The 15276-nt window shown below is 34.7% G+C and overlaps 1 long non-coding RNA gene across 2 annotated transcripts in view; it reads left to right on the top strand.

Moving 5' to 3' along the window:
• Positions 1 to 3799, top strand: part of LOC132661001 (uncharacterized) — a 216438-nt gene extending 212639 nt beyond the window's left edge. For both annotated transcript variants that reach the window (XR_009602004.2, XR_009602003.2), the window contains exon 3: positions 3570 to 3799. This is a non-coding gene — a long non-coding RNA (uncharacterized LOC132661001). The remainder of the gene's footprint in view (positions 1 to 3569) is intronic.
• The last annotated feature ends 11477 nt before the right edge of the window (positions 3800 to 15276 follow it).

Genomic DNA, 15276 nt, shown 5'->3' with positions numbered 1-15276 from the left:
ATATATCGTGTGTATAAATAATGTACATACAAGCTAATGTATATATTAGAATAATACAATACTATAATATATGCATATATATATTTCATATCTTTAAAATTTCTATCAAAGGAAATTTCAGAACCAGATCACTTCAGTGGTGAATTTTACCAACCATTTATGGGCAAAGTAAAGCTAATTCTACACAAATACTTCCAAAACATAAAAGAAAAAGGAACTATTTTAATTCATTTTATGAAGTATTATCCTGATACCAAACTAGACAGACATTACAAGACAAGGAAACTACAGAATACAATCTTTTATGAGCATAAATGCAAACACCCACACCAAAACTTTGGCAGAAATATATCAGAAGGACAATACATTATAACCATATAGAATTGATCCCAGAAAGGCAAGTTTGGCTCTGCCATTGGAAATCAATAAAGAAAACAAAATCAACAGATTAAAAAAGAAAAAAAAATGTGGTCATTGAAAACAGACTCAGGGGGCACCTGGGTGGCTCAGCTGGTTAAGCATCTGACTTCCACGAGGTCATGATCTCGCGACTCATGAGCTCGAGCCCCGAGTCGGGCTCTGTGCTAACAGCTCAGAGCCTGGAGCCTGCTTCAGATTCTGTGTCTCCCTCTCTCTCTCTGTTCCACCCCCACTCACACACACACACACTCTCTCTCTCAAAAGTAATAAACATTAAAAAACTTTGAAAAAAAAGAAAATAGATTCAGAAAAAACTGACAAAACTTAATATGAATTTATAATACATAATAAAACATCTCTCAGAAAACTACCTGACAGAGACCATCTGTAAAAAAAACCTTCAGCTAGAATCATCTTTGATGGTAATGTTTTCTTTCTCCCAAAAAATCAAGGAACAAGACAAAGATGTTCGCTCTGCTATTGGTATTCCACACTATATTAAGGGTTTCAGCTGGAACAATAATCTAAACAAACAAACAAATAACATCCAGATTGGAAAGGGCGAAGTAAAATTGTTTTTGTTCTTGGATGACATTATTGTATATGTAGAAAATCCTATGGAATCTGCAAAAGAGATATAAGAACTAATGACTGAATTTAGCAATGTTACAGGTATAAAATCAATGTACAAAAACCAGTTGAATTCCTAACTATTAACAATGAACAATCAGAAATTTGAAGAAAACAAAACCAAAGCATGTGGAATAGCGTCAAAAATATACTGAGTAAGAAATATTATAAAATGTAAAAACCTTACAAGCTAAAAGCTGTAAAACATTGCTGAGAGATTAAAGAAGACCTGAATAAATGCAGAGATAGGTGTCTTCCTACATTAGGACAATCAATATTATTAAGAATTTCCCCCAAATTGAACTCTACATATACAATGTGATCCTAATAAAAGAGCAGGTGTTTTGTAGAAATTGTCAAGCTGATTCTGAAATTTGTATGGTAATATAGATGACTTTGAATAGTCACGACAGCTTTGAAAAAGCATAACAAAGTTGGAAGATTAATGCTATTGGACTTCAAGACTTAATTAAAATTAAAAGAATAGGGGTGTCTGGCTGGCTCACGACAGAGCAAGAGATTCTTTATCTTGGGGTTGTGAGTTGAGGGTAGAGTTAACGTTAAAAAAAAGCTACAAGAATAAAGACAATGTGGTATTGCCATAAACATAGCCTAAAAATAGACAAATGGAACAAAAGAGAGAGTCCTGAAATGCCCAAATATTTATGGTCAACTGATTTTTGACAAAGGTACAAAGGCAATTCAGTAGAGAAATGAAAGTCTTTTCAACAAATGATTCTGGAAGCAACCGATATCCCCATGCAAACAAGCGAGCAAACAAAGAAACAAACCCTCAGTCCATACCTTGCATATATAAAAATTAACTCAAATGAATCATAACCTAAAATGAAAATTTAAAGTTATAAAAAAATCTAGAAGAGCTTTAAACTATAAAAATTCTAAAAGAAAAGAGTTTCAACACTGGCCATAGATTTCTTACATATGAACCAAATGCATCAATCCATGCAGTAAAAAATTGATAAAAGTGGGCTTCACCACAATTAAGACCTTCTGATATTTAAAGGACATTGTTAAGAGAATCAACAGACATGTCACTTACTAGAAAATAATATTTACAAGTCACATTTCTGATTAAGGGCTTGTTCCCAGAGTATATAAAGAAACTGCAGCACTCAATAATAATAAAAAAATAAACATGCAAGAGAAAGGAGACAAGGTGCTAGGAAAGACACTTCAGCAGAAGAGATATGGAGATAAATACATGAAAAGACATGCAACATATCATTCATTAGGAAAATAAAAAATTAAAACCCCAAAGAGATAGCACTATACAACTATTAGAATATCTAAAACAAAAAAGACTGACAACACAAAGTATTGGCGAGGATACAGAAACATTTCAACTCTCATACACTGTTGATGAGGATATAAAATGGATATAAAACTTGAAAAAACAGTTTGGGGAGGTACATCAACAAAAATGATGGCGTAAGTACCTCAACATTTTTTCTCTTCCATAAAAACAAGGAGAAAACTGGCAAAATTTGTCATATGCACTTTTTCAAAACTCTAGAAGTTACAAGTTACACAAATGATTGCAGCAATCCAAGGAATAATTATTAAAATGTGTGTGTGTGTGTGGGGGGGGGTGTGTGCTAAATCTTGGTAAAGAACAGTAGGTTTTATAACACTTTAACTTGCCTTATACCAATCTTTTGTTGTTCAGGCCTGTAGTAATTCTCTGCAAAATAACAGCCAGCATTCTCAAAACAGCCTGGAAGCCACTGGAAGGAGTAGAATAAAACCAAAGCTCTTGCACGCCTCAAATACAAAGAATTGTCATTATTTGACCTTTCTGTTGGTCCCCTGGAAGACTGTCACTTACAAGAAAGCATGTATTTGATCTGACTCAGAACTTGTTCAATATGAAAAGCATTCTCCCCCGGATGCCCTTGTCAAAAACAGTTACTGATTAGTGTTTTAACTTCGTGGCTGCCTGCGGTGGGGGATAATGACTGGGGTAAATAACAAATGAATCAAAAGTCTTAAAAGGAAAAGTTAGGATAAGAGAATTTGCTTAAGCAGAAAGTGAAGGTTAAGACAGTTGTCAATTATTTGGCTGTGTTGAAAGTGTTCCCCAACACACACACACACACACACACACACACACACACAGCCTCTTTGAAAAGACTAGAAGATTCGTTTATGGCTGAGGTAGGCTGAATAATGGCCACCAAAGATGTCCAAATCCTAATCTCTGGGACCTGTGAATATTACCTTACATGGCATAAGAGACATACTGATGTTTTGAGGGATACTGGGATGGGGGATTATCTTGGCTTACTTGGATGAACCCTAATTTTACAATAATATGTGTCCTTACATGGGAGAAGGTAAGGGATATTTGACACACAAATAAAAAGGCAATGCGTGGGGCGCCTGGGTGGCTCAGTCAGTGGAGCTTCTTTTGCGCTGAGCGTGGAGCCTGTTTGGGATTCTTTCCCTCCCTCTCCCTCTTTGCCCCTCATCCATTTGCTCTCTCTTTCTCTCAAAAAAAGGCAATGTGAAGATTACAGAAAGATGCTACACTGTTGGCTTTGAAGACTGAAGAAAGGCCTATGAGCCAGGGAATGCAACTGAAGAAGGTGGAAACTACAGAAAAACAAATCCTCCCCTTGATCTTCTGGAGACGTTGCGATCCTGCTAACACCTTTATTTCAGCCCAGTAAAAATTATTTCAGACTTCTGACATCCAGACCTATAATAGAATAAATGTGTGTTGTTTTAAGCCACCGAGTTTGTGGTATGTTTTTATAGAGCCACAGAATTTACAGAAATCTCTATCCAATCATTAGGCGACCACTAAGATAGCCAAACAGAGACTTCAGTAGCCACACATGACAAATAATAAATACTTTATAGAATTAGTTCAGAAAATTCAGTAAGCAAACAACTACTATAAGTAGAAATAACAACAACCCCTGGAGAAGGAGGAGAATCTGATTTCCAGAATTGCCAGATTTAATTATTTCAAATATCCAGTTTTCAGTAAAAATTTATGAGACTTGGAAAGAAACAAGTAAGTATGGCTTCTACCCAGGGAAAAAAGCAGTCAAAAGAAACTGTCCCTGAGGAAGCTCAGAAAAAAATTGGACTTAGCAAACACAAAATTTAAATCAGCCATTTTTTAAATGTTCAAAAAACCAAAAGAAATCATGTCCAAAGAATTAAAGGAAAGTATGAGAATTATGTTTTCTTGAACAGAGAGTATGAACAAAGAGGAATTATTACAAAAAAGAGAATCAAATAGAAATTCCAGAATTGAAAAATACAATAGCTGAAATAAAAAATTCAATAGAAACCCTCGGCAAAAGATTTGAGCAAACAGAAGAGTTAGTAAAGTTGAATATAAATAAATTGCTATTAGCCAATCTGAAGAAATGGGGGGAAATAAGGAAAAAATATACAAAGCTTTAGAGACCTCTAGGACAACATAAGGACACTTTAAAGGCACTAGTAAAGGTAATTACATAGGTAAATGTAAATGACTGCATAAATGTATTTTTGTTTTTAATTCTTTTTTTTCTCCCATCTGATTGAAAAGACAACTGCATAAAGCAATAATTATAAATCTGTGTTTATAAGGCATGCAGAAAGAGAGAGAGAGAGAGAGAGAGAGCCCTCTGGTATTTCTTCCTCTTGTTATACGGACACCAATCATATCAGATTAGGACCCAACCTTTATGATCTCATGTAGACTTTTAAAAGTTCTTTCTCCAAATACAGTCATACTGGGGGTTAAGTCTTGAACATACGAATTTTGAAAGGACACAATTCATTCAGTCCTTAACATATACTATTGAAATTAAGTTGTTATAAATATGAACAAGACTGTTATAAATGAACATGTTACTCATCAGGGCAACCACTAAGAAAATAACTCAAAATAAATAGTGGAGAAAATAAAGGACTTAAAATGGTACGCTGCAAAATATGTTTTTAACATAAAAGATAACAGTACAGAGGAACAGAGGAACAATAAAATTCATTAGACATATAGAAAACAAACAGCAAAAGGCAAACATAAATTGTACTGTATCAGTAATACCATTAAATATAACTAGATTAAACTCTTAAATTAAAAAACATAGATTGGCTGAAGGGACTAAAAAAGATCAAACTAGGGGCACCTGGGTGGCTCAGCTGGTTAAGTGTCCGACTTCGGCTCAGGTCATGATCTCGCGGTTCATGAGTTCAAACCCGCGTCGGGCTCTGTGCTGACAGCTCAGAGCCTGGAGCCTGTTTCACATTCTGTGTCTCCCTCTCTCTCTGCCCTTCCCCCCCCCCCCCACACATTCTGTCTTTCTCTCTCTCAAAAATAAACATAAAACAGTTTTTAAAAAAGATCAAACTATATGTTATACCTAGAAGACATACTTTAGATTCAGAGACACAAACACGTTGGAAGTAAAAGGGTGAAAAATTATATACCATGCTTACCATAACAATGTGGCTACACCAATATCAGAAAAAAAAAAAGACTTTAAGACAAAAAAGGTTACTAGAGACAAGGAAGGACATTTTTTAATGATAAAAGTGCCAATCCATCAAAAAGATATAACACTTATAAACATATATACATCTAACAAAGCCCCAAAATGCAAGAAGCAAAAACTGGCATAATTTAGGGGGAAACAAAGAATTAATATAAATAGCTGTCAACTTTGATGTCCCACGTTTTATAAATAAAACAGTTAGGTAGAATATCAGCAAAGAAATAGAAACTTGAACAACACTGTAAACAAACTGAACCTAACAAATGTGTATAGAATACTCCACACAACAACAGGAGAACACACATTCTTCTTAAAGCACGTGAAACGTTCTCCACGGTAGCCAGATGTTAGACCATAAAACAAGTCTCAAAAAATTAAAAAGAATGATATGGGGCACCTGGGTGGCTCAGTTGGTTAAGTATCTGACTTGTGATTTCGGCTCAGGTCATGCTCTCATGGTTGTGAGAACCAGCCGAGCTCAATCTGGCTCTCCCACCGATGCATGAGCGCTCTCTCTCTCTCTCTCTCTCTCTCTCTCAAAAAAAAAATAAATGAATAAAAAATAAAAAAAAATAAAGAAAAGAAAGAAAGAAGAAAAGAAAAAGAAAGAAAGGAAAAAAAGAGTGGTACCATATAAAGTATATTCACTCACCACAATAGAAAGAAATTGGTCACCAATAGCATCAATTTGGTAAATTCACATGTGTGGAAATAAAATAACACCCACATAAATAACTAGTGAGTCAAAGAAGAAATTACAAATAAAATTAGAAAATATTTTGAAGTAAATGAAAGTGAAAACACAATCGGACCCAAACCCACAGGATGCAGCTAATGCAGTTACTAGAGGAAAATTGGTAGTTCCAAAACATATTATAAAAGAAAAAAGATCTCAAATAAATAAACTAAACTTCTACCATAAAAAAACTAGTAAGAGTAGAACAAATTAAATTCAAAAGAAGCAGAAAGAAGAAAATTATAAAATTATAGCAGAAATTAATAAAATAGAGAATAGAAACAATAAATAGATGAACCAGTGGAGGTTCTTTGAAAAGGTCAACAAAGTGAGATATGGTAACCATGAAAAAAAGAGATTCAAATTACTAAAGTTGGAGAAGACATTATTAATCTTTTATATGTATATTATATATTATATTACATAAATTATATATTATTTGTATATTGTATATGATAAATTATAGAAATATATAATTTATATGTTATAAATTATATGACATGAATCATATATTATTTACATATTAGTATATATACAAGATTATTAGAATAATATCTTATATCATGTATCAACATAGCTGAAACCTAGATAGCATATGTGATAAGGAAAAATACGTAGAGAGACACAAACTGCTAATACTAGCTTCAGAAAAAATTAAAAATCTGAATAGACCTATAATAAGTAGATTAAATTAGTCATAAAAAATGTTTCCCTAAAGAAAAGCCCAGATCTAGATGTCTTCATTAGAGAATTCTACCAAACATTAAAAAAGAATTAAGATCAAACTTTCTTAAACTCTTCCAAAAATAATAGAAGAGAGGGGAACACTTTCCATTTGATGAATCCAATATTACTGTGAAATCAAAAGCAAAAAAGACATTACAAGAAAAAAAATACGGACACCAATGTCCATTATAAATATAGAGACAAAAATTCCACAGTGACATAGTAGCAAACTGAATCTAACAGCCTATAAAAAGGATTATACACTATAACCAACAGGAATTTATCCCTGGTATAGGTTGAACCAACGTATAAAAGTCAATCAATGTCACTATATCCATAGAATAAATGGGAGGGGGGGAGCACATAATAATCTCAATAAATGCAGAAAATATATTTGAAAAAATTGAACATATTGTCATGACAAATACATAAACTGAAAATATAAGAGAACTTCCTCAGACTGATAAAAGGCATCAGTGGAAAACATACAACTAACACATACTTAATGGTGAAAGACTGAAAGATTTTACCCCAAAGATCAAGAGCAAGATAAGAATCTCTACTCTTAGCACTTCTATTCAACATTTCCTGAAGGTTCTAGCCCGGGAAATTGGGTAAGAAAATGAAATAAAAGGCATTCAGGTTGTAAAGGAAAAAGTAAATTATTTTCATTTGCAGATGACATGATCTTGTATATAGAAAGTCTTACAGAATCCAGAAGTGATTTATTGGCCTTACTAAACAAATTCAGGATACAAAGTTTATACAAAATCAATATATAATATACAATACACAATCAGTATATAAAATTTAGTTGCATTTTTATTCATTTGTAGTAAATAATCTGAAAATGAAATTAAGAAAACAATTTAGAAAGAGCCCAAAAGTCCATTGATGGATGAATGGATAAAGAAGATGTGGTATACATATAATGGAGTATTACTCGGCAATCAAAAAGAATGAGACCTTGCCATTTGCAACTACGTGGATGGAACTAGAGGGCATTATGCTAAGAGAAATCAGTCAGTCCAAGAAAGACAAATATCATATGACTTTACTCTTATGAGGACTGCAAGATAAAAAACAGATGAACATAGGGGAAGGGAAGCAAAAGTAATATAAAAACCGGGAGGGGGACAAAACATAGGAGACTCTTAAATATAGAGAACAAACAGAGGGTTGCTGGGGGGCGGGGGTGTTGTGGGAGGGGAGATAGGCTAAACGTGAAAGGGGCATTAAGGAATCTATTCCTGAAATCATTGTTGCTCCATGTGCTAACTGACTTGGATGCAAATTATAAAAAGTAAATAAATTATGGAAGGAAATAGTTGAACCTATATAAAAAAAAAAGAAAACAATTTAATTTACACTAGCATAAAAAGAGCAAAATACTTAGGAATAAATTTAGCAAAAGAAGTTTAAGAATTATACATTGGAATCTACAAAACATTGTTGAAAGAAATTAAAGAACAACTAAATAAATGGATTGGCATATATAATATTATTTACACTGTAATAGTCTCCAAATTGATCTACACATTCGAGGCATCACTATCAAAATTCCAAATGCTTTTTTTTTTCAAAAACTGATAAGCTGATTGTAAAATTCACATTACAATGCAAGGTAACCAGAATATCCGAAACAACTTGAAAAAGAAAACTAACATTGAAGGACTCACATTTCCTGATTTCAAAAACTTACTGTTCAGCTACATGAATCAAGATGGTGTGGAACTAGCATGAAAAGACATGGAGATCAACAGAAGACAAATGAGAAATAAACACATATAGTTATGTTCCATTGATTTTCAACCAGGATGCCAAACAATTGAATGAGAGAACAAACAGTCTTTTCAACAAATGGTTCTGGAACAATTGGATATCCACATCCAAAAGACTGGAATTAGACACCTACCTCATACCATATATAAAAATTAACCTAAGGGTGACTGGTTGGCTCAGTTGGTTAATTGTCCGACTTGGCTCAGGTCATGATCTCACAGTTCATGGGTTGGAGCCCCACATCGAGCTTTGTGCTCACAGCACAGAGCCTGGAGCCTGCTTTGGATTCTGGATTCTGTGTCTCCCTTCTTCTCTACCGCTCCCCCAATTGAGCTCACTCTCTCTCTCTCAAAAATAAATGGATATTTTTAAAAAAATAAAAAAAAAATTAACCTAAATACATCACACCTATGTGTTGAGTTAAAACTATAAAATTCATAGAAGAAAACATATGTGTAAATTTTCATGACTTTGGATTAGACATGGGTTCATCAGACACATCACCTAAAGCACAAATAACCAAAAAAGTAAGTAAATTAGAATTCATAAAATTTAAAATCATTTGTGCATCAAAGGATACTACACAGAAAGAGAAAAGATAACCCAAATAATGGGTAAAAATATTTGCAAATTGTATCTCTGACAAGGGTTAATATCCAGATATATTAAGAGCTCTTGAAATTCAACAGTAAAAAGACAAATGTCCCAATTAAAAAGTAGGGAAAGGCTTTGAATAAATATTTCTCCAAAGAAGATAGACCAAAATGGCCAGTAAGCATATGAAAAGATACTCAGTTATCATTGGTCATTAGATAAATGCAAATCAAGACCACCATGAGATACCACTTCATACTAAATAGAATGGCTATGATTTAAAAGAAGAAGGAAGGCAAATAACAGGTTTTGGCAAGGATGCAGAGAAATTGGAACCTTGTGCATTGCTGGTGGGAATGTCCCATGGTGCATCTGCCGTGGAAAACATGCTGACAAAAGTTGAACGTACAGTTACTATACGGCTCGCCAGCTTCACACCTGAGTGTACATCATGACAAGTGAAAACACATTCACGCAAAAATTTGTATGTGTGTTATAAAACGTGGAATCAACTTGATGTGTATCAACTGATGAATGGATAAACAAATTTGGTATGTCCACAAAATGGGATGGTATTTAGCCATAAAAAAGGAGTGAAATTCTGATGCATGCTGCACGATGGATGAACCTGGAAAATATCATGCTAAGGGAAAAAAGCCAGACGCAAAAGACCATATATGTATATGACTGCATTTATACGAACAGACCAAAAAAAGGCAAATCCATAGGGACAGAAAGTAGAATGGTAGAATAGTGATTGATAGGAGCTGGGTGGACGGAAGAATTGGCGTGACTGCTAATGAATACAGTGATAAAAATGTTCTGGAGTGCTAAAAATATTCCAAAACTAGATATTGGTACAATCTTGTGAGTTCATTAAAAACCTTTAAATTGTGCATTTTTTAAACGGTGAGTTTTATGGTATGGGAATTATATCTAAATTAAGAAAAAAAAGATAAAGAAAAGTTTGGTGTTTCTTCAAATGTTCAACACACCCCTCCCACATGACACAGCAGTTTTACTCCTAGATATTTTCCCAAGACGAATGCCAGTACACGTCTACACAAAGTCTTGCACACAAGTGTTCACAGCAGCTTTCTTTGTAATAGCCAAAACCTGGAAACAAACCAAATGTTCACCAACAGATGAACGGATACACAAATTACGGCGCCTCCGTACATGAGATTCTATTCAGCCACAAAAAGAAATGAACTATTGACTCATGGAACAGCATAGACTTTTTCAGAATAATTATGCCAGTGAAAGGAGCCACACCAAAAAAAAAAAAAAAAAAAAAAAAAAAAAAAGCATACTCTGTGACTCCATCTATATAAAATTCTAAAAAAAGTAACCTAATTGGCAGCAGAGATCATGTCATCGGTCACCCAAGGATGAGTGCAAGAGTTGAAAGGTTTGGGAGGGGACAGCTGACCAAGGGTCAAGAAGAAACCTTTAGGGACGATAGATCTATTCATTATCTTGATTTTGGTGATGTTTATACATCTGTCAAAACTTATCAAGTTGTATGTTCTTACTATGTGCAGTTTACTGTTTGTTAATTATACTTCATTAAGTTGTTAAAAATAATTAGAAGAAGACAAAAGTCCTAATTAAGCGATGGGCAAAATATTTGAACAGATACTTTACCAAAGAATAGATACAGATGGCAAATAAGCACATGAAAAGATGCTCCACATCATTAATCATTAAGGAAATGCAAATGAAAGTCACAAAGAGATGCAACCATGCACCTACAAAATTGCAAAAAAAAAAAAAAGAGAGAGAGAAAGAAAGAAAGAAAGAAATACAAGGCAAAGGGCTGGCAAGCATACAGAGCAACCGTAATTTTCATACGTTGTTGGTCTAAATGCAAAAATGGCACAGGCACTTGGGAAACGAGTTTGGCACTTTCTTATAAAGTTAAGCCTATATTTATCACACAGCTCATGTTGTTTCACTCCTAAATATTTACCTCAAAGAAATGGAAGCATAAGAGCACACGGAGGTCAGTAGGTTGTTTATAGCAAACTGAAATCTGGAAACATCCCAAATGTCTGTCAGCTGGTGAATGGCTGAACAACCATGGTGCGGCCATACAATGCGCTCCTCAACCATAAAAACAAACAAACTGCTCATAAATGCAACAATATGGATGCGTCTCAAAAGCATTAGGTTAAAAGAAAGAAGCAAGATGCAAAAAAAAAAAAAAAAAAAAAAAAAAAAGCTATAGGCTGTGCAATTCCGTTTATTCTGGAAAATACAAAACCATGGATAAAAAGATCAGGTCGGTAGCTGTCAGGGGTAGGAATGTTAAGGAGATTGACTATAGAGTGGCACAAGGGGACTTTTTGTGGAGATGACAATATCTTATATGTTGAATGTGCTCATAATTAGAGAACTGTAAACATTTGTCAAAATTCTCTGAGCACGACACCCAAAAAATCTGAATTTTGCTCTATGAAAATTATGCTTCCATAAGCCTCGCTTAAAAAAAAAATCCATCAGTTATTCTTGAGTTTTTTTTTTTAATTTTTTTTAACGTTTATTTATTTTTGAGACAGAGAGAGACAGAGCATGAATGGGGGAGGGTCAGAGAGAAGGAGACACAGATTCTGAAACAGGCTCCAGGCTCTGTCAGCACAGAGCTTGACATGGGGCTCGAACTCACGGACGGTGAGATCATGACCTGAGCCGAAGTCGGCCGCTCAATCGACTGAGCCACCCAAGCGCCCCTATTCTTGAGTTTTAAAAGCTCAATAAAATAGGGCTAGATACTTTCCCGGTTAAATATTTCTGAGCCCCAAAATGAGCATCACTTTTAATTGAAAAACCACAGAGGAATTCCAACTAGAAGCATAAAGCAGGTGACTGCAGTCATTACAATGTTCTTTAACATTGCACTGAAGTCTCTAGTGAACACTGTTGGACTAGAGAAGAAAGATACAGGCGCAAAATCGGAAACAAGGAATGAATCACAACATTTGAAAGTGTTCGGTGGTAATCTGGAAAAGCCAAGAAAATAAACTGAGTAAAAGCAGAGACTCAAAAAACCCAGTCAGTGCGGCTACACAGTTAATACAAATAAATCGATGATTTTTGTATATCTAAATAGTAACGAGGGGGAAGATATGAAAGAAGAAAAAAGTCCCATTTACAATAGCAACACAAAAGGATAAGGGGAAAATTCACATGAGAAGTCCAAGCCATACTAAGAAAACTCTGCAAAATTAACTAAAGATAGCAAAGTTTAACAAATGGAAAGATATGCAGATTTTAGTTTGGGAGAACCAACATCATAAAGATGTCATTTTTATCTAACCTAATTTTAAAAATTGATGTGATCTCCATAAAGTTACCAACGTTTAAAAAAATACCATACCTCGAGCAAGGATACATTCCAAATGGATCAAGATTTAAATATAAAACATGAAATCATAAAAATACTGGGAGAAACCATGGAAGGATTCCATTATAGGCTTGGATAGAGAAAAGCTTATCTAAATATAAATCAAAACTCCAAATTAAAAAAAAAAATTGTTATATTTGACTACATAAAATTAAAAGAAAATTTCGGCATGAAAATGTACCACTTAAAAAGGAAAATATAAATGTTAAACTGCGTTAAAATACTTGTAACTGCTATCGAGAAAAGGAGCTTCTCTCCCTAATATATAAAGAGCTCCTAAATTTTGATAAAATCCAGTGGGAAAATGGGCAAAGAATATAAAAGGAAATACAAAGTATTTTTAAAGATATGAAACTACTCATAAGTAAAATGCAATGTAAAAACTACCCTGAGATGCTATTTTTTTTCACCTATCAGATTGTCAAAAAATCTAAAAGGGTGATACAATCTGTTGGGAAGGCTGTAAGAAAAGATTTACTCTCATCCATTGCAGATGGGAATGTAAATTGTTATAACCCCTAGGGAGGGCAATTTGGTAATATCTATTAAAATTACAAATGCATATACTCTTTGACCCAGCTATTCTACTTCTGGGAATGTATCCTAGAGTTATACTGGGTCACATGCAAAATGATCTACATGAATATCTATTGCAGCATTGTTAGCAATAGCAAAAGGTTGGAAGCGACCCAAATCTTCCATCAATCTGAGACCGATTTTTCTTTTAGCTTGCTTTTACAGCTTCAAAGTAGGGGGGGGGGGTGGATATGAGCCCCTGTTCCTAAGCTGCATTCCTTCTTGCCCTGGACTGCCCTCAGTTCTCCTAGTCCTTCCAAGATAGGGGAGCTGTCCCAAGGGGAGATGGCCTCAGGCCCCTTGAGCACATCAGCGTCATGAGAGGGATGAAAAGAAGAGGGAGAAATGCAGAACTCTATCCTGTATGAATTACCAGATTGGAATTTGGCTTTGCTGGGGTCAGTGCAGAGGAAGAAAACAGGTAGCCTGCGAACGTTCTCTGGATGTTCCAAGTATCTCTGTGCCACTGATACTGTTTTGTTTTTTTTTTCAAGTCTCGCTTAACTTTTACTTAGGGCAAGATCTGACTAACGTTGCTTAAGATTTACCCTTGCCGTTTCAGTACAGTGGTCCGTTTTTCTAAAAATTCTACAACCGGGAAGAAACGCATGATGGTATTTTTTGCCCAGATACTAATGTTTATGGATACTTCGTGGAACCATAATCAGGGCAAAAATATTCACCACCGACAGCTTTCTAACCTCAGACAAAATATCTAGAAGATATAAATAGAGTCCTGAGTGAGGTTGCACAAACCAAGACTATAAAATGATGGGAAATACTAGTTAGGTGTTCTTCTTCGTGTCTGCATTTACGTCCACTTCTTTGTGGGAACCACGTCATTTTGGTAAAAGCTGTTGTTGCCATCCACTTCTCTGCCATTCAGAGAAAAGCAGTTGAACCTCATCAGCGTGTAGACAGCAAGAATTCTGCTGGATGGCCCTAGTTTAAACAGAAACCACGTTGTGTAAAAAGGCTCACTCTAAGTGGGTCAATCTGTGTAAGTTGCACCACTTGAAACACCGAAGACACACTTTTGTGTATCTAGTGTTTGGGGACTTTTTGGGAACACACTATATTTATACTCTATTAAACTAGGTCAGCTCCTTTGTTGGGACAATCCCACAGGGAGCTATGCATTTCACCTAAAGATAGCAAGAAGAGTTCTAGCATTTTCCTGGTCTGTCTCTCCCAACTCATTCTGCTGAAGTCTAATCTAGTAATGTCCTACGTCTCGGTAAATAAACAGCGACTCATTCATTTAAAAATATTTCTTTGGTGTCTAGGGTGAATTCTTCATTGTGCCAGGTGTTATCGGAAATATGAATTCCAGCTGTCAATAAAACTGCTCTCCAAAAGGGTAAGAAGGCATATATATTTATATTTATATATAAAACTATATATATACATACATATATACATATATGTATGTATGTATATATATATCACTAAAAAAAGACAGAAAGATGAGTTAGATAAAGCTATTGAATCTAAGGTACCAGAAAGTTACTTAAGACAAAGTGTCCTCCAGGTAGCTAGAAACTAAGACTTTAACTGGAGAGAGCTCGGGGCACGATAGATAGATAGATAGATAGATAGATAGATAGATATAAAAACGAATATGTATACATATATATTAGTTTTTGGTGGTAGCAAATGAAACCCTCGAAAGAGAAAAGAAAGACCTTGACTTACACATAGTTTTTCCCAATTAAAAACTATGAAAATACGTGCCAATCACAAGAACAACATCAAAACTATAGAGACTAACTCGACTGCACGCAATTGGACGCAGATTTGGGGAGTCACAGACTACTCACTGTTTCTTGTGGCATCTAGTCCCACACTCTTCGAGAATAATATTGAATGGCAATTTTGTATTTTAATTC

The sequence above is a fragment of the Panthera onca genome, chromosome D1 (genome assembly GCF_046562875.1).
Source record: "Panthera onca isolate mPanOnc1 chromosome D1, mPanOnc1 haplotype 2, whole genome shotgun sequence".
Lineage (NCBI taxonomy): Eukaryota > Metazoa > Chordata > Mammalia > Carnivora > Felidae > Panthera > Panthera onca.
The sequence above is the reverse complement of the archived record's forward strand: the minus strand, read 5'-3'. Positions and strand labels throughout refer to the sequence as shown.